Consider the following 21,033-nt stretch of genomic DNA (forward strand, 5'->3'; position numbering starts at 1 on the left):
AAGGAAGCTAGATTCTTCTACAACATATTTCACATATTAAGCAAGCGTTATAACATCTGTCACCTCGTTCTGTTCCACTTTTAACAAAGTCATTATGGCAAATTTAAATCTGAGAGAGTCTCGCGGTCTGTATCACCGGTGTTGGAGATTTCAGGATATTTTACCCCCATTAAATTTGAAAAAGTTTCCAAACTTCCATTTAATTTTACAATAATTCCACATCTCTTATCATTAAGCTATTAAAAACCGAGTCAAATCATCGTTACCTCGACCTCCCTCTACTCTTCCTACCCTCTATTCGCCTTACGTAACCCACCATTTATAAGTACAGATTTGTCCATCGAGTTCATTCTTACTTAGCCTTTATCTTCGAGTTCCCTCTTGTCATTGTACCGATATGTTTATAGGTCTATCTGCAATCATTCTCGCTGCTTTCTTGACCGTTACTTCCAACTTATGAATAAGATATTCTGAGTCCACAAAGTCTTCACTTCCGAATAGTAAAGTCGGTCTGTAAACAGACAGACGTAAAGATAGTTTCATGAGAGGGCTGACTTCTTTCTTACAAACCAAAGTTGATCATAACTGCGAGCTTATTGCATTAGCTTTCCTGCACCTTGATTCAATTTCCCTTGCCATACTATCTTGGGAGACTATACATCCGAAATACTTGAAATGATCCACCTGTTCTAGTTTCGTATTCACTACCTGGCGCCAGGCTAAGTGACGTTGGCGCTGGCCTTCTGACCCGAGGTTCGATCCTCGCTTAGTCCGGTGGTATTTGAAGGTGCTCAAACACGTCAGTCTCGTGTCGGTAGATTTACTGGCACGTAAAGGAACTCCTGCAGGACTACATTCCGTCACTCGCCGTTTCCAAAAACCGCCAAAAGTAGTTAGTGGGACGTGAAAACAGTATTATTATTATTATTATTATTATTATTATTATTATTATTATTATTATTATTATTATTATTATTATTAATATTATTATTATTCCTACCTGGGATTCAGTCCTTTTCGGTTTCTTCCCTACTGACATCACTTTAGTCTTGAAAATGCTCATTTTCACATCACCTCCTTTCGAGCTCCATGGCATTAGATTGCGATAAAGACCAAATCTTCGGCATAGGCCAAATTGCTCACTACATTTTCACCCAGCTGAATTCAGTAAATGATCCGTGTATAGTATGGACAACAAAGACGAAATATTACAGCATTATCTAATCAAGAACACATTCCGCCATCAATTTCTCACCGCAACCCGATTGTGGGCATAAATGCATTTTATTGCCTGTAATTGCCTACCCCTGCTCACATAATCCCCTAGCATGGCTAACATCTTTTCCCTTGGTACTCAGTCATGTGCCTTCTTTAGTTCTTCGAAACATAACTGTCTATCCCTCTCGTAGCATTTTTTCAGTTGCTCGACGCTTACTGATTTTTTTTTTCTAGTTGCTTGGCGTCGCACCGACACAGATAGATCTTATGGCGACGATGGGACAGGGAAGGGCTAGGAGTGGGAAGGAAGCGGCCGTGGCCTTAATTAAGGTACAACCCCAGCATTTGCCTGGTGTGAAAATGGGAAACCACGGAAAACCATTTTCAGGGCTGCCGACAGTGGGGTTCGAACCCACCATCTCCCGAATACTGGATACTGGCCGCACTTAAGCGACTGCAGCTATCGAGCTCGGTTACTGAAAATATGATCCTGACAACCCCTCTGTGGTCTGAAACAATACCGGTTTTTATCCAGCTTACTCTCCACAAGTGATCACACCCTCGTTTCCAAAATGTCGCTCAAGACCTTAGCTGGTACACAGATCAATGTAATACCTCGGTAGCTGTTGCAATCCTTTCCGTTCCCTTGCTTATCGATAGGTGTAATTACAGTTTTCATCCAATCAGAAGGTACCTCGCTGGCATTCCATGTTATTACTCTATAAAGCCATCTCATCCCTGCCTTCCCACTATATTTCAACATTCCTGCTGCTTTATGGCATTGTAGTATGTTTACAATCCTTTCAACTCCCCCCGCGTTATTTTCCTCCCCATGACTTCCATTATTCGCGACTTCAACAGAAATATTCCCTTTTACATTTAGAATTTGTTTGAAATATTACTCCTAACCGTCCAGTGATTTTCTAATATCTACAATGTGTTCACCTGATTCATCAGCACGCTATTCATTTCACTTTTCCCTCCCTTTAAAGGATAAAGATGTATTTGTCAATTGAGCAAGTATTTCTAGATTATTACTGATATCATCCCATTATTTGTTCTTGGATTGTTAAGTGATTTGTTTCACCGTTTCTTTCATCTAGGTCTACGTACAATTCCCCATATACATCAGTTCTTGTTTGGACACATTTTTTATACGCCTTTCTTTTTACGTTTATAGGCTTTCAAAGACTTCACGTTCCACATTGCTGTTCCTTGCCGTGTCTACTACAAAATCCATAAAAGTTATCGTACACACTGCATTGAATATTTGACCAAGTTGTCTCGAAGACAACGTGTGGTTGATTGTTTCCAGCACTGAAGATGGTTTTCCGTGGTTCCTCATTTTATATTTTAAGCTCCACAGACGGTTCACATCATCTTCACACCGATCTCAAACACGCAAACACGCGTTGCCAACCCTTGAGATTATCAGGATCGTACAATAACCCCAAAATATCGTATTTTGTAAAGAGAGGATCGTACAACGTAAATAACCATGCAAATGTTCACTATTGAAGTCTCTTTACAGGTTCCATAGCTCAATTACGCAGCAGCTTGCTCCTCAGGAAGCCGATTGGTTCGATTCTTGGTTAATAATATGAGATATCCCAAAAGTCGAGTAGGCCTACGTCTGGTTCGGACCGCGCGTGGAACTGTACGTTCCGCGGATTACCTATAACACAATAGCAAGGTGTCCCACAGCCGCAACTCCATATTTAAACAGGTTAGGATGGAAAATAAATATACCGTAAGTCATTGTGCTAGTACGTAAGAAACAGTATGAAAGATACGAAAATAAATGTTATTCAGATTACTCAAGAATTCGGTAATTTGTAAAGAAGCCGTCAACATGACACATAAAGTGACTGAAGCTGATAGCTGGGAATCATCATTATCATCGCCATCATGATCATCTTCTATGGAACCTTTGGCGCATTCACAGTAGAAAGTTCTGAAGTTCCAGCACTAAAGCTTGCTGGTTGATTATACAACTGTGCTTTAGTCATCCTTCTGAGCATGTTCTCCGACGGTTTGTATTTTCACGTAGCACTGACTGACCAGCAACCATCCATTCACCGTAGAAGTAATTAGCCTATTCCTGTGTTTTATTTTAATGAGATTAATTTTGCTAAAAATTCTTTCACAATCAGCATTCGAGTGAGGCAGTGACAAAACAGAGTGCAAATTTTGGAAGAACGAAAAACTCACATTCACCAAACATGTTTTTCACCTCCTGTAACTTTTCCCAAACTTCATAGCAACCTTTAATATCATCATTGATGTTGAAAAAGAGTAACTTCCTCCAGTTACAGTCAATCTGCTGAAGGTGATTACAGTAGAGGCGCGAGGCCGTGAAGTAACTCAGAAAGGAAAGAACTCGCTGTACCCTTTTAAGATTCCCATTATTAGAAAAGCACCTCTCTCTCTTTCCAGCTTGTCATTTATGACAGAACATAACCAACACGAATAAAAGGAGGAACAAAAATCTACGCATTTTGAAGAGAAAATCAGGCAAAATTTACGATACGTCATAGGTTCGTACAATAGGCTTACGATCCACGGGTTGGATTGTACGATAGTACCAAACCAAACCAAACCCCATGGTGCTACAGCCCTTGAAGGGCCTTGGCCTACCAAGCGACCGCTGCTCAGCCCGAAGGCCTGCAGATTACGAGGTGTCATGTGGTCAGCACGACGAATCCTCTCGGCCGTTATACTTGGCTTTCTAGACCGAGGCCGCTATCTCACCGTCAGATAGCTCCTCAGTTCTAATCACGTAGGCTGAGTGGACCTCGAACCAGCCCTCAGGTCCAGGTAAAATCCCTGACCTGGCCGGGAATCGAACCCAGGGCCTCCGGGTAAGAGGCAGGTACGCTACCCCTACACCACGGGGCCGGCGTACGATAGTACACAGCATGAAATTATTGTACGGTTGGCAATGCTGCAAACACGATACTTTGAGCAAAATATTGAATTGTGATGCTAAAAATTAAATATAAAATGATTGATAATAAAAATTAAATATAAAATGATTGGTAATTTCTTGTACAATTTCAGTTATATTTTAAAAAAAAACTCTACTAGGCCTATATCGTAAATAAGCACTTAAAATTAAGTTTAATATACTGTAAACTACCACTTCCTGTTTTTTATATTTTAAAAATCTAATGAACACTCAGAAAACAGAAATAAAACTTAATGTCAAAATCCAAAATCACTATAGTCCGTCGTAATGTTCTGAATGTGTGGCTAGATTGAGTGTGAGTTTCCATTCAGTAATCCTTCATCATGACAGGAAAAATCCATTGGTACGATCATGAAGTGCTACTATATACCCGTGATAGAGCTAAAGGATGAAATGCTGCCATTAACGATCATTGTTCTTAGAATAAACATATATTGGACCATACCTGAAACACGAATTATTATTACGGTTATTAATACCTAAAAAGTGAAACTTCTGCTGTAGTAACAAGATATGCAGCGGTTAGTGCTCCAGCCAAAATCGCAATTGGACCCTCGTAAACATGCTCCCCGTTTATACGAGGACCATTATCAGGCGAGATCTAAACTAAGTTCGCGAGTTTATGGATTTCTATTTTTAAGATTATTGCTCGACTACAATTGTTGGTTCCTTTCCTAGGAGATTGTTTACAATAGCTAACCTTTGTTCTTTTTAACTGAGTGTTATAGCACACACCCAACTGCTGGCGATGTAATTTGTTGCCGTCGTAGCCCAAGCCCAGTTCATTGCACTATTATCTCCCACTGCTTATTGATTTATAATCCGTCAATGGAAAGTGGGCAGGTGACAGCTGGGCGAAAGCAATCATCTCTACCAATTTGTTCCGCATCACTAGTTCTACATGCAAGAAATTTCTTTCACAAACCACCACCTTTACCGTCTCCCACACAAATTTTACATTTCACAAGTCTCCCCTTTTCGTACTTCCAATACTAGGTGTAGCTTCATTCACAGCGCTTCAGTTCCTATTGATCTGTAAATGAAGGTGTCCACCTCCGTAGAGTAATGGCTAGCGCTATTATACCGACCTCGGAGGCCCGGGTTTATTTTCCGGTACCACCGAAAACATTAAGATTGGCAGTAGGCCTGGTGCGGAGATAAAAAGATGCATGCAACTCACCTCCGCTGAGCCACTTCTGCGCACTCTAGAATCTTAAAGTGTGTTTCCAGGGAACCTGATCCACATCGCAACCAAACCATCAAAAATTCCAAAGGGAACTAAGCATTGAGGCCCGGCTGGGAGAACGGGCAAGGGCGAGTGTTCGAATTTAAGGCTCAGAAGCAAACCATCATAAGTGTGCAAGTGTAAGAGTTTTTCTCATCCACGCAGAAACGTTATTTTCACAACGACGAATTATAGTTTCTGCGGTCTTAAATGTTCCCTGAAAGTCCAAATTAATTTAACATGAAACTCCAGAAAGGCATTTCAGGGAAATTTTAGAGACGTTAAGAAGGTAATCTAGGTATACTAATACATAGAAGAAGTACAGAGATGTATAACGGTAGGTATAAGAATGAAAATGGATGTGAATTAATGAGGTATATACAGGCAAGTTATGAACTTACAACTTGGAACCCACAAGACTCCTAGATTTAATCGAAAATTGCCGAAACTCTCCGAGGGGAATCAGCGTATAGCATGTTTCACCCAGCGGTAAATCTCTTTTTCGAATGTTTAAAGTGTATAAACGCCTATTGTCATTTAAAGTACCGAGTTCGGGTGATGTAGCTGTTACCTGGCATTCGGGAGGGGGTGGGTTTGAAGCCGTCTATTAACAGCCTTGAAGATGGTTTTCCGTGGTCTCTCATTTTAGATGTTTTCCGGACATCTTATTCTTTATTTGGGCTGTTACTGCATGTTTTCCAATCATGCTGTTTAAGTTCTCAACTTTTGTAAACTGCATGTATCGAAAGGTAAGATTATCCTATCCCGGATGTATGGTTTCTGAGATTGTAGGAGACAGGTATTATCTTATCTCATCTTATCTTATCTTATCTTATCTTATCTTATCTTATCTTATCTTATCTTATCTTATCTTATCTTATCTTATCTTATCTTATCTTATCTTATCTTATCTTATCTTATCTTATCTTATCTTACATTTACTGACTTCTCATAATGCATTGCGACGTCATCATGGGTGTATTTTTTTCAGTTTCCTTAAAATTGTAAAATATGACATGCATTTTAGTGATAGGCAAAAAGTATTAGATTATTACTGACATTAAACGTACCAAAAAGTGATAACCAACAATACAGCAGGTACAGAGCTACAGTAGATACTTTAGGACTTTATACCAAAATATTAAATCACTATGATAGACCTGAGGTGTAGGTCTCACAATGTTTTCCTAGATAAATAAATAAAGAACCAAGGAAATGAAGTATTCATATGGTTTTTGGTATCTGTCGGCGTACGTTTGTACATCATCTCTTTCTCGGAATCATGTCTTCTAAACCTGCTACCTACATACTTCGGAAAAAGAAATAAAAATACGTCTACTGTACTACGGTATTCTGAAATCCCGTGTTTGAAACGACGCAGATAACATATATGCCTTGTTAAATACGAGGCCTCAATTTGAACTAAAATGCTCAAAAATGGGGGGCATAATTTTAGGTATGTATTTGTTATATGTAGACAATCAAAATAGTTCATTACAACATGTGTCCGGAAATGCTTCATTTCACAGTTATGGTCTTCACAACACTGAACTTCACCGGAACGTTTTTCTTACGCAGGTCATTTTCATTACAGAAGATGTTCAAAATGTCCACCTCCTGCTTGAATACAGACCTCACATCGATGTCTCATTGACTTGGATCGAATGTTTTCTGATCGATGGGTAGGTAGAAGTGGCCCGATTGCTTGGTCTCCACGCTCACCTGATCTGAACCCTCTCGTTTTCTACCTGTGGGGTCATTTAAAATTATCGGTGTATTCGTCTCCGGTGCCTGAAGTGGAAACCCATCGGAATCGAATTGTGGCATCGTGTGAGGACATACGCAATACTCCTGGAGTTTGGGATCGAGTTCGCAGGTCGATGAGACATCGATGTGAAGTCTGTATTCAAGGAGGAGGTGGACATTTTAAACTTCTTCTGTAATGACAATGATGTGCGGAAGAAAAACGTCCCGGTAAAGTTCAGTGTTGTGAACTCCATAACTCGGAAATGAAGCATTTCCGGACACATGTTGTAATGAACTATTTTGATTGTCTACATGTAACAAATACATACATGAAACTATGCCCCCTATTTTTGAAACACTCTGTATAACCGAATATGACCTTATAACACTAAAATGAGCAAAATATGACCAAATCAATAAAAATGGCCGTAATATCCATTTATCGACAACATAAAATTGTTTTAAACGGGGTATGGGACTCATCATTCATAGTTATTTTTTCAGATTTCGTGTAAAATGAGCTCAGGAAAGAAATATGACTTTTCTTTAACATCCGAACCTTGATCATGAGTGTCGGCTGAAACAGTCCTCTGTTCTTTGTATATGAGACGCTGTGAAGGTAAAAGAGGAACTCAGTACGGAACGAATTTTTTTATTTCATTGTTATTTAATTATGAACCGTGCAGAAGATTAACGTGAACCAAATCGACTCATTTAACACTTCTTTCCTTTTGACAAAAAGCATTGAAGAAAACGGAGCAAACATTTTCATCTTCCAGAACGAAGGGTGATCTCAACTGCTCTCCCCCTTGTTTACGTAAGCATCTGTGTGTTCCCAAGTGCACTCACACCTATCGTCTACAAACCACTATTCCTACTTCACTGAACACTGATTTTCAAGTTGTTTGCCTCGCACAGGAATTAGTCTTCAACTACACTGCCCCACAGAAACAAGTTACCGTTGCTGAGTTGATGGGAGTGAATTTGAAGTGGGAAATCTTCCAATTCACACAGGACTAGAAACAAGATTCTATACACACAGCTAATATAATTTGGATTTAAAATCGCCAGTCAAAGTTCAGAAAGGAAAAACCAAAAATTACGACCTGAAAAATTGCATTGAAAAGTAAAACTACTCTAATAATACGATTGACCAAACCCTATACCTCCTGCAAAACTAAAGGGTATGTTCCTTTAACATAGAGCAAGTTTTTTGTCAACATCATGATATGAAAGGAAATATAGAAAATAAAATATTATTTTTTACAATTCGTTTTACGTCGCACCGACACCGGTCTTTTGGGGACAATGGGATAGGAAAGGCGTATGTGTGAGAAGATAACTCAGGAACAACAACAAAAGAATTACAAAACAAAGGAATGACAGCAGTGACAACGACAAAATTGATTGCGAATAAGTGACATAATTTGATTTTTGTAAGAGAGGACGATTTGGTTAGAGAAAACGTGTACAAACTTTCTATTTTATTCATTAGAGATATTAAGTCCTTGGAAATATTAAAAAATGTAGAATACATAAAATAGAAAGTGATTCAGTCGTATGTTTTTGAATAAATACTTTTATATGAAAAGAGGTACATAGGATTTGTACGAAGTCCGTTGTTGAGTTCATCATCTGTATTCGCAACGCCTCATATAATCCAGAATTTATATCAGTGTCTATCTCCAGTACAGGTCAAGTACCTGCTCCTGCACATGAGGCATTGTAGGGGGTTGAAATCTTAACTATCGCTGAGGAATAGGTAGATCCTCACCGATGAAGCCTATCGCACACTTCCTCAATTATTTTGCTTTTCCGGACAGTAGCATAAATCGTAAACTCCAAATAGAAACTGGGACGCAAGAGCGAAAAGCTAACTTCTTAAGAATATTTCTCGTTAAGTCAAATATTGGATGATTATTCGTGAAATAAATTCCACGAATTCTAACTTCGTTCTAACGGGAACGTTTCAGCATTGGAAACAAAAATTAAGAACTCCTCAGCAGAGATATTAATTCATAGGCACAATTAGAGCAGTACAATTTTCTCTTGAATATGCAGGCTATGTGCTTTGTAATAAAGAAACCAATAGTTTTTAATTTCCACTGCAGCTCACTCAAGTCGAGCACACCACTCCCGTATTGGAAACTCGCATCACTAACTCCACTGTGTTCGATCGCACGACCGTGGGTTGCAAGCAACGTGCAGCAAAGAGAGCAGAAACTGATTCAAATATACACAGCCGGAAACATCCTCAAGGACAAGGTCATTTTATTCACCAGCGATGTGACAGGTAGATCATCAGTGCAGGAGTATATGATAACATATCCATACGAAATGAAACACGCATGTCACAGCAAAGGGTGCCCAAACAACCGCATCAGTACACAGTGTTCCCCTCTCTGACGGCAATGCAGGCGTGTATCAGCGCATGCAAACGATCTTAAAGGTGCCGAATGGCATCCTGCGATAAATGTACCCTAGCATCTTGCACCTTTTGATGCAATTCGGCAATAATTATTGCAGGATCTGGAGAACAGGTAAGTTCCCGCTTCATCATGCCGCATGCGTAGCGACAGATCCGGTGATATTGCTGGCCAGGGCACTTGTCCAACATATGTAGCAATCAGTCGATACGTCCATCCAGCTTCCCGTAGGCCCACAGTGCGACCCAGTTCAACAGAGCACGAACTCGACGGCGGGGCAAGGTTGTACCCCAGAATGACTGTTGCAAGCACTGTTCATCTCTAACTTCAGTACAGTTACTCCCCACAGAGCGCACGGACAGGCCTCCTGAGTACCATTTGATCATGGATGTCCGTGACAAATGAATCACTAACGCGACAACTCCTCAGTATGCCACCGAACACAGTCCATGAGGATCTTGCATGTTTTCTTTTTTTTTTCGGCAGTGTATTTCTAAATATCCTCACAGATCAAGCAGAATATAGTCACATAACGTTATACATTGAAATATGTACAGTTCAGTGTGTGTTCATTTATCACTGGTGTTTATTACTGAAAATTACTTTCAAATTCTAATAAATCTTTCTAAACCGGGCGAGTTGGCCGTGCGTGTAGAGGCGCGCGGCTGTGAGTTTGCATCCGGGAGATAGTAGGTTCGAATCCCACTATCGGCAGCCCTGAAAATGGTTTTCCGTGGTTTCCCATTTTCACACCAGGCAAACGCTGGGGCTGTACCTTAATTAAGGCCACGGCCGCTTCCTTCCAACTCCTAGGCCTTTCCTATCCCATCGTCGCCATAAGACCTATCTGTGTCGGTGCGACGTAAAGCCCCTAGCAAAAAAAAATCTTTCTAAGGAAAACCACATATGTAGGTTTTGAAAGCAAATAATAATGATATTTTAACTACTTTGGCTGTGCAATAAGGACTTTTTTCTGAGGCTTAATACAGTTTTCCTCGGCAAACAGTGAAACTACAACACCGAGCTCAAGAAGACAGCTCGTACGTCACTTAGGCATTAGGGTTGATTACTGACTTTGTTTTTAAAATTAAAAATTATACTGTGGAATTACGAAACAGTCTCGAGCTCACAGTGAACACATTAACAAACGATCTAATATTAGAATAACGTACAATTTTTTAAAGAACATAAAACAAAACTATAAGCAAACCTGAGGGGCAATACCCTATACAAGACGATTGCTGTCCAACCATATGACCTGCACGTACTGGAGTGCCAGGTGGTCTTCAAGACGATAACTTCCAGCATATTGCTTGGCTTTCTTGACAGGATTCCCTGCCTGTCAAATCGGATAGTTCCTCATTTGAATTCACGAGATTGAGTGAACCCCGTTTCAACACTCAATCCTAAATTAAAATCCCTGAGCTGGTCGAGAATCGAACACCGGTCCTCCGGTTAAGGCGGAGGCATGTTACCGCTGTACCACGAGTTGGCCATTACGTACTGAATTTATTAATGCAAGGTTTAACTTAAAAACTGGACTTATACTAGTAAGAAGCTTGTATAGTTCTTTGTCATTCATCCTGTGGTTTCCGCCAATGCTCTCAATCGCAAAGAACGATCGCTCCGCAATACAACCGTCAGGCAGTACCCTGGAGGTAAACACACTCAACTCTGCCTACAAAAGGAGAGGCAGCCACGCCCACTAGATCGAACGGGGACCTGTTGCGGATGGAATTTGGAAGGAGATGTCCTGTGCATTGCACAGAGGTGTGGATGCAAATGACAGAGAATAAACTTACGGGAAACTGTGCTAAATATGAAGAGTAAAGACCAAGGAAGAACTGTAATAGCATTTCACATTAGAATATACGCTACGATAGTGGTGAGAGTGGGTGGTGATTATTCCTTTAAGAAGAAATACGACAAGGTAATCATCCCCCTTAACAATAATAAGAAGAGAGAATGAACGGGTTCTGACCCTTGGAAGAATAAGTTAAGGCAAAAGGAAGGTGAGTAGAAATGCATGAAGGATGGAAAATGAAAGGTTCCCTAGACCTCGCAAACCTTTAGAACTAAGGTTCACCAAGGGAGGTTAAATACGAAAGATGAAAACTCGGAGGCTGGCACATGTGTGTAAAAGCAATGCTAAATTTCAGCTATGCCATTTATGGTCTCTCTAATGACTAACCACTGTTCCAAGTTGAGAACTCCTGAGGTACCCCTTTTAGTCGCCTCTTGTGACGGGCAGAATTTAGCAAAGTGTATTCTACGCACACACAGGGAAGGGGATACACGTTGAGTGCACCGTATTCCGTACAAAAACATGGTCATATTCTCCTTACACACCACGTTAGCGTTAACGTTGCTATTGGCTTTACGTCGCACCGACACAGATATGTCTTATGGCGACGATGAGACAGGAAAGGGCTAGAACTGGGAAGGAAGCGACCGTGGCCTTTGTTAAGGTACAGCCCCAGCATTTGCCTGGTGTGAAAATGGGAAACCACGGAAAACCATCTTTAGGGCTGCCAACAGTGGGGTTCGAACCTACTATCTCCCGAATACTGGATACTGGCCGCACTTAAGCGACTGCAGCTATCGAGCTCGGTACGTCAACATTTGGCACAGAGATTACTTCTTGAGCTTCACGTTTTTACTAAACCACAGAGTCCGACTAATCTCATTTCTTGATATAAAACCATCTACCACCTTCTCCAGACTGAACGCCTTATCAGCCTCCGAAGACTACCGAAGTCCACGTTTTATGGGAACTTAATAACTAGGAGAAGAACTTGTTGTGTGGGAGGGGGTGAAAAATGGCACTCTGTGCCTCTAAGATCATTTTGGGGGGAACAGGAAACGCCCTGCCCCCCAAAGTCGATACCACTGGAACTATCACAGCATTTGTGTGATACATTTATGTCTACCCCTCGTGTTGTTGCCGACATTCTGAGGTCGTACCTGACGTACTCTCTAGCCCTGTGTAGATTCACCTGATCTCCTCCTTTTAGTATAAAACCACAGTATCATTTACATACAAAGAATGTTTAATTTGAATTTTTTGTTTTTTTTTTTAAGGATTGAAATACAACATAAATATGTGTATGTTGTTTTTAATACTTTAAACTTTACTGTACACACATTAGAGCCTTAAGGAATCTACACCCACGGTGTACATTCTGGATTGCAGAGACATTCACGATTTCACTGACACTAGTAGATCTCCCATTCGATGCTGAGGAGGTCTGAATTCACTAGGTCTGTCCTCGGCATACCACTTCGCAGGTAATTCTTGGAAAGTCTCGGTTTCGAAAATGATCGTTTTGTGGAAGAAACCGTAACAGGAATAACTTTTTTTTTTGCTAGGGGCTTTACGTCGCACCGACACAGATAGGTCTTATGGCGACGATGGGATAGGAAAGGCCTAGGAGTTGGAGGGAAGCGGCCGTGGCCTTAATTAAGGTACAGCCCCAGCATTTGCCTGGTGTGAAAATGGGAAACCACGGAAAACCATCTTCAGGGCTACCGATAGTGGGATTCGAACCTACTATCTCCCGGATGCAAGCTCACAGCCACGCGCCTCTACGCGCACGGCCAACTCGCCCGGTACAGGAATAACTAGGTCTAAAATATAGTTTGGTAAAAATTTCATTTTTTTTAAGAATAAATTGGCGCAGGTCTTTGTGAGAGAGCGTGGCGCTCGTGTTACGGGACACGACTGTATTACACTGAACACAATAACAATAACTGCAGTCATATGCAGCTACCTAGCAATTACTCTAATTACGAATTGCAAAAACAATATTTTTGGCCCATTCTGCAACATCAGAATGTCGCCCTTCCCATGCATAGTGGCATTCGGGCCCACCCGCATTACATTACTATCCACCCCTCATATTAATGCTGACTCCTATAGCACGGGGCTGGTTCCCAAGTCATAGGTTAAAAATACTTTTGCTCCATTCTAGCAGAAGGCGACATTTCTCTGATAACACTTAAACTTTGTGTTCTCGCCACTACTGGTGCAATGGAAAGTTTCATCTTTGTGGTTCAGATTTAACTGAAATATTTAAGTCCCGTCGCTAATGGCCACGAGATTTGGATTCATATTCATAAATAGTTGTAATAATAATAATAATAATAATAATAATAATAATAATAATAATAATAATAATAATATGCCCTCATCTACTGTGCACAGGCACTTTCATTTGACGCCATTTAACCTTCCTGTACGTCTATTTCGACGTTCCCCTTTACTCTACTAGATAGCGCAGAAACCGGCACTCGATAGGGTGATCTATGGCCGAGGTTTTCATTAAATTTACGGAGCAAATAACGAGTGTAACACCATATATCTTTCACATGTCGCATCTTACGATAAGGAGTACTGAATGGACATTTTTCCCGCCCTCTCTTCAAAAATCCAACAACCCCTGCCATATTTGAACACGAGCAGGCCAACATTCTACCACTGACTACAGAGGGAATAATTTAGCGATTGCACTGTGAAGCCAGACATCGGAGCCTAAGTTTCGAAACCCAGTGTGTAGCTGATTGTTCTTATATTTGCCCATATTATTATTAATTTTTTTTTTTTTACGTCGCACCGACACAGATAGGTCTTGTGGCGACGATGGGGCAGGGAAGGGCTTGGAGTGGGAAGGAAGCGGCCGTGGCCTTAATTAAGGTACAGCCCCAGCATTTGCCTGGTGTGAAAATGGGAAACCACGGAAAACCATTTTCAGGGCTGCCGACAGTGGGGTTCGAACCTACTATCTCCCAAATACTGGATACTGGCCGCACTTAAGCGACTGCAGCTATCGAGCTCGGTTCCCACATTATCACCCAAAAGATATTATAATGGCATATTTCAACGGACCTACTTTCGACAGGTGTCCAAATATAGATGTCACAGACAGTGAGACATTTCTAACTGTCAGACTCACGAAGATGAAGAACAAAGACGGCTCTAGCCCTTCAAATGGTTCTCCTAGCTACAGTAGTTTATTAGCCCAGATATTTCAGAGCTGCGTGCTTACTATGTGAATGTTTCCTGATAGACGATCTAATATGTAACCTGTAAACCTCAAGACTGACTCCCTTATCGTTCGAGCTCAGCCAGTGTATACATTGAATGTCGCCCTGTAATCTAATCTAGTGCAATATGCAACGTTTGCGAGCTGAAGCAGGTTCCGGTAATTGCTCATTTCAGCACACGTGCATTTATCTGCGAGATTCACAAGCACGCCAACAATGTTCGCTTTGTTCCTGGAGGCAGTCAGAAATCAGAATTCCCATTAAACAGGGAGGAAATTAGCTATATAAACATAGAATAGATGCTCGGTTATATTAGCATAACAATATGCCTGCTTCTCACCTGACACCGGGAGAGAAGAGTATCTGCGTAGTTGGCGGTGGCGAATTCTGTTTACGGGTCTTATAGTTTCTATTTAACATTTTTCATACAAGAAATGAGAAAGTTTCATATTCATCGAAGAATGAAAGAATTAGCGAAGGAAATTGGAGGAGCATAAAAAGCTATGTACGTCAAAAGAAAATCTTGTGGTATTACGCAACAGTAGATATCAAGATTACAGACACGGAAGCCTCTGAGATTTTTCCAAATTTCCTGAAAATGTTTTCCGGTAGAATTTTATAGATAAGATGATCACCAATGGAACTGCAATTCTACTCTTGAATTTGGGCTTCATCAGCATGTAGCAGGTCATCTACAGATATTCCGACACTATAGCTAAATATTTCACGTGCTAGCCTTTTGTCCGAAGGGCCTTGCGTTCGATTCTTGGCCGGGTCGTGAATTTTAACCCTCATTGGTTAATTCTTCTGGCTCGGGGTCTGGGTCTTGGTCTGGGTCTTCAACATTAGAATTCATCACAGCTAGGGCCCGATCCTTACAGTCACGCAGGTCGCCTATAGATATATATTTGAAAGACCTACACCAGGCTGAAAAAATTAAATGGCGTATGGCTTTTAGTGCCGGCAGTGTCCGAGGAAAAGTTCGGCTCGCCAGATGCAGGCCTTATGATTTGACACCCACAGACGACCTGCGCGTCGTGATGAGGATGAAATGATGATGAAGCCAACACATACACACAGCCCCCGTGCCAGCGGAATTAACCAATGATGATGGTGGTTGTGTCTTCATTCAGTTACGTTATCAACTCTCTTTGCTTCACAAACAAGAATAATTTCTTTGCTCGCTGTCGGAGGCAGACCGTCACATTCCCTGATGAAAACCAATGTAATTTGGCGGAAAGCTCGGCTTTGTTAATTATAGACCTATATAAGTGGCTTTAATCCAGTTAGCATATTTATTATTATTATTATTATTATTATTATTATTATTATTATTATTATTATTATTATTATTATTATTATTATTATTATTATTATTACGGAGTTTTCCGTGGTAGTTAGAGGTGAAAGAAGGTGCGGGGTGGTGAACAGGTCCCAAGCTACTAAAGTAAAATTGTTTGAAAATTTAACAAGGTTATATTTTCTTTTCAAAATTCAGAAATAACAAGAATGGCAGGTACGGAGTAGCAAGGCAACAAAGTACAATTACAGTTTTTACAGGATTTGGGCTTCGAGCCCTGAAAACACAATTCTTGAGCAACTAGCCCAACTTTACGATATACAAATTTCAACAACGGGGCAGAAGACCCCAATCGAACCCTGGAGCACTTGCTCCAAATTACACAGTAAAGCCCCCTCGAGGCATACAACACTCAGTTTTCAAAAAAGAGCCACTCGCTCTCAACTTTAAGCCTATCAAAGGCCACACCAAACTCCACCTTCAAGTTGTCCTCTACGGACCTAGACACAGGGGTAAAATACCCAACCTACTGAGGCCTATTAATTTAAAAAAAGGAAAATTACATGGCCTCTAAAATAACAATTTGGGAGGAGGCGATCTGCTCTCCTAATACATTCGTTTAAAACCTGATCGGGCTCTAGGCCGCTAATACAAGGGCTAATCCCATACTACAGAGGTGACTTAGAGAAGACCAATTTACATTACATTAACGAAGAATAGGTTGAGAAAAATAAGTTCACCTCAAAACAATATGATTGGGAGCTCGAGAGGGTTAAGCACTATCTATCCCGATATGCAGTTTAAAAGATGGAATAGATACAAGTTTCTTTACATTTTAAGGAAGGTTACATAATGGAAAAACTTCGGACCCGCCCCGAGAGTTAAACTGCTGAGCAAGCAAGAAAAGAAGTAATTAATCGGCCATTACCTGGTTGTTGACCGCCGCCGAAGAAAGAGGCGCTTCCCGCCCCCTGCTAGGTACTTTACACACTGAAAGATGGAACAGAAGTGGCGCAGAGACCCAAAAATCAGCAGTTTATATACTCTCGCGGAAGGTTCTAGGCGTTAGGGGAATGAGAACACCCGCCCACAATCACTTTATTGGAGAAAAAAGAGAAACCCCTACACAAGATGAAGAAGAAACACATTATTGGTGGAAAATTAAGTTAAGAAATTCGGGATTGGCTAGATTTAAAACAAGGGGAAAGAAAGGGTTAATATTGCCAACTTAGCCAATGACTGAAAGAAATTTAACAAAGAACAAACTTTTGAAATAAAATTTTCTCCAAAGAACAGTTCTTTTTCTTCGCACTAGGGTGCACTATTGTAGTTCTTCAGTAGTGTCCTCTAGAAGAGAAAGTTCACACTTCTTACTTCAAGCAAAACAAAAACACATCAAAAATGACACAGTTCTAAAACTCCAAAATTTACAGGTAGTGACATCTTCTGAGAAAGTAGAAAATTAATACCGTCAATAAAGTTCAGACTTCCTCCAGCAGAGGAGTTTCAACTGGCGCACCTTTTGAATTAGCGGCGTGGAGGTGTACCGCCCGGTACAGACCTCCCCCCCCCCCCCCCCCCAAATGTTCCTCCAGGGGTGACACATGAAATTTGTTTGAAAACTAGGTCCAAGTTTTGATGTAGATGTGGAGATTAATTGCAGAAGTATTTTTAAGATTTTCTTAATATGGTTTGATTCAGTTTCAAAATTTTTGTTGTTGCAGGTGAAGTAAAGTCTTTATGCTTGTAGAAGTTGAATTCAGAAGATAAACTTTAGTTTTTAAAGTTGAGAAAAAAAAATTTCTAAGTCCACCAGGTATTGCAGAAAAATCCAAGAGAAGGTAGTAATGTCGAACTGGAATGTCCATGTAGTTGATGTAGACTAAGTTGAATGGCCAGATCGGCCGTTGCCGCTTGCGTCCAGGAGAGGCCGCTCGGACCCCTCAAGTACCCTGAGATACCGCTCGCCCGCACCATGAGGGGAGCAGTGGTGTTGAAACACGCCGCGCCCGCGGTGAAGATATACAGGCTGCGGGCAAGTAGCAGGTCGTGCGCCGCACATCAGCCTTGGCCGGGAGGAGAGCTCCGGCTCGCCGTGCACATGTCGTCCTCGCTGGGGTCGAGGGGGCCCATCCTCAAACCCAGTCGCGGCACAGCGCCGCGCGGCTGCGGGGGCACTGAAACATTAAAGCTAGGCGGCAGAATATTGTTGGACCATCATCTTTTTGAGGGCACAGACTTTGTGGAGAGGTTGAGGGGCCAGCGGCGTGCAGATATCCATGGCATTTAATATAAGCAAGCCACAGTGTGTATAGCAGGAGACGGGAGCGTGGTAATGGCCGTGGTAAGGACAGAATGGCAGTTTAACGAATCGGGGGAGGTTTACAAAAATGCTTAAATATAGAAAATATTATAGAAGGGGCAGAATGCCTTAAAAGTGAAAACTCAAAAAAAAAAATATAACCTTCATATTCCTTTCAAGATAATATGAAGCACGTTAACACAGAAATTACACCGGTTTCACCTGGGACAGGTGAACCCTAAATATCCTCTCGGTGGCTGGATTACTTAATAATAATGTGACCGGCGTAAGGAAATCGAGAATGATACAAGGCCCATGGAATCTGGGGGCAAGCTTGCCCGCGGGAACAAAATTCTTGACCATAACTTGGTCACCTACCTTCAAAGGGGTGGGTCTCCGTCCACGATGATACCTTTCCCTAACCTTTTCATGAGAGACTTTAAGATTGGCTTTAGCCTTCTTCCAAAGATGTTGTCCGGATCTATTGTCTCGGGTAGAATGTCACTCAGAGACCAGAGGTTAGAGAGCGGCGTGTTGGGAACAAACTTGAACATCAAAGAGGCTGGAGTAAACTTATGTGATTCATGAACCGCCGAATTCAAAGCAAAAGCTAACCAATGCAAGGACGTGTCCCACCTGGAATGATCTTCATGATGATAGGCAATAAGCGCGGACCTGAGATTACGGTTAACCCGTTCAGCCAGCGATGGTTGAGGGTAATAAGCAGAAGTAGTTACATGAGAGATAGACAAGTCAAAACAGAATTTACGAAAAAGGTTTGATGTGAACGCCTTAGCATTATCAGACACAACATATTGGCACGGACCAAAAGAAGCAAAAATAGAATTTAGGCAAGTAATGGTGGACTGAGCGGTAGCCAGCTTAGTCGGAAATAACCAGGAAAATCTTGTAAAACCATCTACGCACACAAAGATGAACTTGTTGGCATTTCCCTTTGACTGGGGGAAGGGTCCTACATAATCAATATACAGGCGTTTCATGGGGCGCGACGCTTGATGAGAAGACATATGGCCTACCTTGGTGGACATAGTGGGTTTACTAAGCAAACAAGGTTTACAAGCTTTTACTAGTTCACGGATTTCACCGTCCATACCCTTCCAGATGAACCTTTCACGAATCTTTTCACGAGTTTTAAAGATTCCAAGATGCCCCCCTAATGGGGTCTCATGATAGTACTTGAAGATCATAGGTACAAGAACAGCTGGAACGACAACTTTCATCATCTTATCCTGCCTCGAAGGGCAACATAGAACACCATTCCTCAGAACATAAGGGACCACACGTTCCCCAGAAGAAAGGGTTTCCATTATCGGAGCCAGCGTCGGATCTTCACGTTGGTATTTCTCGATATCCCTAAAAAGCATGGGGGCATCTGTTAAGATGGCATTAACATCAGATAACATGGACTCGGGAGGAGATGAACTATCGACCGGTTCATGGTTCTCAATGTCGTTGGAAAACATACGGCTGAGTCCATCAGCGACAACATTTTCGGTACCTCGGATATGCCTGACATCGAATTGGAAGGCAGAAATACGGATAGCCCAACGGGCTATACGACCAGTACGACGCGGCCTACCTAAGACCCAGCTTAAGGCTTGATTATCTGTCTCCAGGTCGAATTTGACATGTTCCAGATAGAGACGGAACTCCTCTAAGGCGAATAAGACTGCCAAACCTTCGAGCTCATATATGGAGTATTTTGCTTCTTGAGCCGATAGAGTCCTAGATGCATAGGCGATGGGTCGCCTCCCTAGTTCAGTCTCTTGAAGAAGGACTGCAGCTACTGCTGACGACGACGCGTCCGTTTGGACGATGAATTTCTTTGAGAAATCAGGCATAGCAAGGACAGGGGCATTACAGAGAGCTAATTTAAGATCTTCAAAAGCGGCTTGTTGAGAAGGACCCCACTCGAATTTGATGCCTTTCCTACGAAGAAGGTTCAAGGGCGCCGCTCTATTAGCGAAGTTAGGAATAAACTTCCTGAAGAAATTCACCATACCAATGAACCTGGCGATACCTTTAACGTCCTTAGGAGGTTTAAAATCACGGATGGCCTGTGTTCTGGAATGATCGACGGCAACACCATCAGGTGACACAATATGCCCTAGGAATGACATAGAGGGCTTAGCAAAGGCAACCTTGGACAACTTGACAGTTAACCCAGCCTTACGAAGGCTATCGAGAACTTCTCGCAGATGATCTAGATGTTCTTCAAAAGTTTCTGAAAATACGACGACATCATCCAAGTAGTGATATAAGTACTCAAATTTGATGTCGGAGAAGACCCTATCTAGTAGCCTAGTGAGTACAGCTACTCCCGTGGGGAGCCCGAAAGGCACGCGGTTGTATTCATACAAATTCCAATCCGTGGCAAACGCTGTAAGATGTTTAGACTCTTCGGCAAGGGGAATTTGATTATAGGCCTGATTCAAGTCCAAGATAGTAAAGAACTTGGCCTTACGAAACCATGAAAAACAAGAATGAAGGTCAGGAAGGGGCACAGATTGCAACACCACCTTCCGATTGAGAGCCCTATAATCAATGACAGGCCTGAAGCCTCCTTGGGGTTTCGGGACTAGAAAGATAGGTGACGAATACGCTGACTTAGAGGGCCTAATAATACCGTCCTTCAACATCTGATCGATGATTTCTTTCAGAGCCTTCATTTTAGGTGGAGATAGCCTATAAGGTGGAAAACGGACAGGAATTGAATCCGTGACCTCAATTTTGTATTCAATAAGGTCAGTAACACCAAGAGTATCAGAGAACACCTCTGGAAAC

The 21,033-nt window shown here is 41.6% G+C and overlaps 1 protein-coding gene across 1 annotated transcript in view; it reads left to right on the top strand.

Moving 5' to 3' along the window:
- The window catches only part of LOC136866793 (GTP-binding protein RAD-like), a 490,305-nt gene that overhangs the window by 367,236 nt on the left and 102,036 nt on the right, over window positions 1-21,033 (top strand). The gene's annotated exons all lie outside the window — the stretch shown is intronic.

This window comes from Anabrus simplex, chromosome 3, assembly GCF_040414725.1.
Source record: "Anabrus simplex isolate iqAnaSimp1 chromosome 3, ASM4041472v1, whole genome shotgun sequence".
NCBI lineage: Eukaryota > Metazoa > Arthropoda > Insecta > Orthoptera > Tettigoniidae > Anabrus > Anabrus simplex.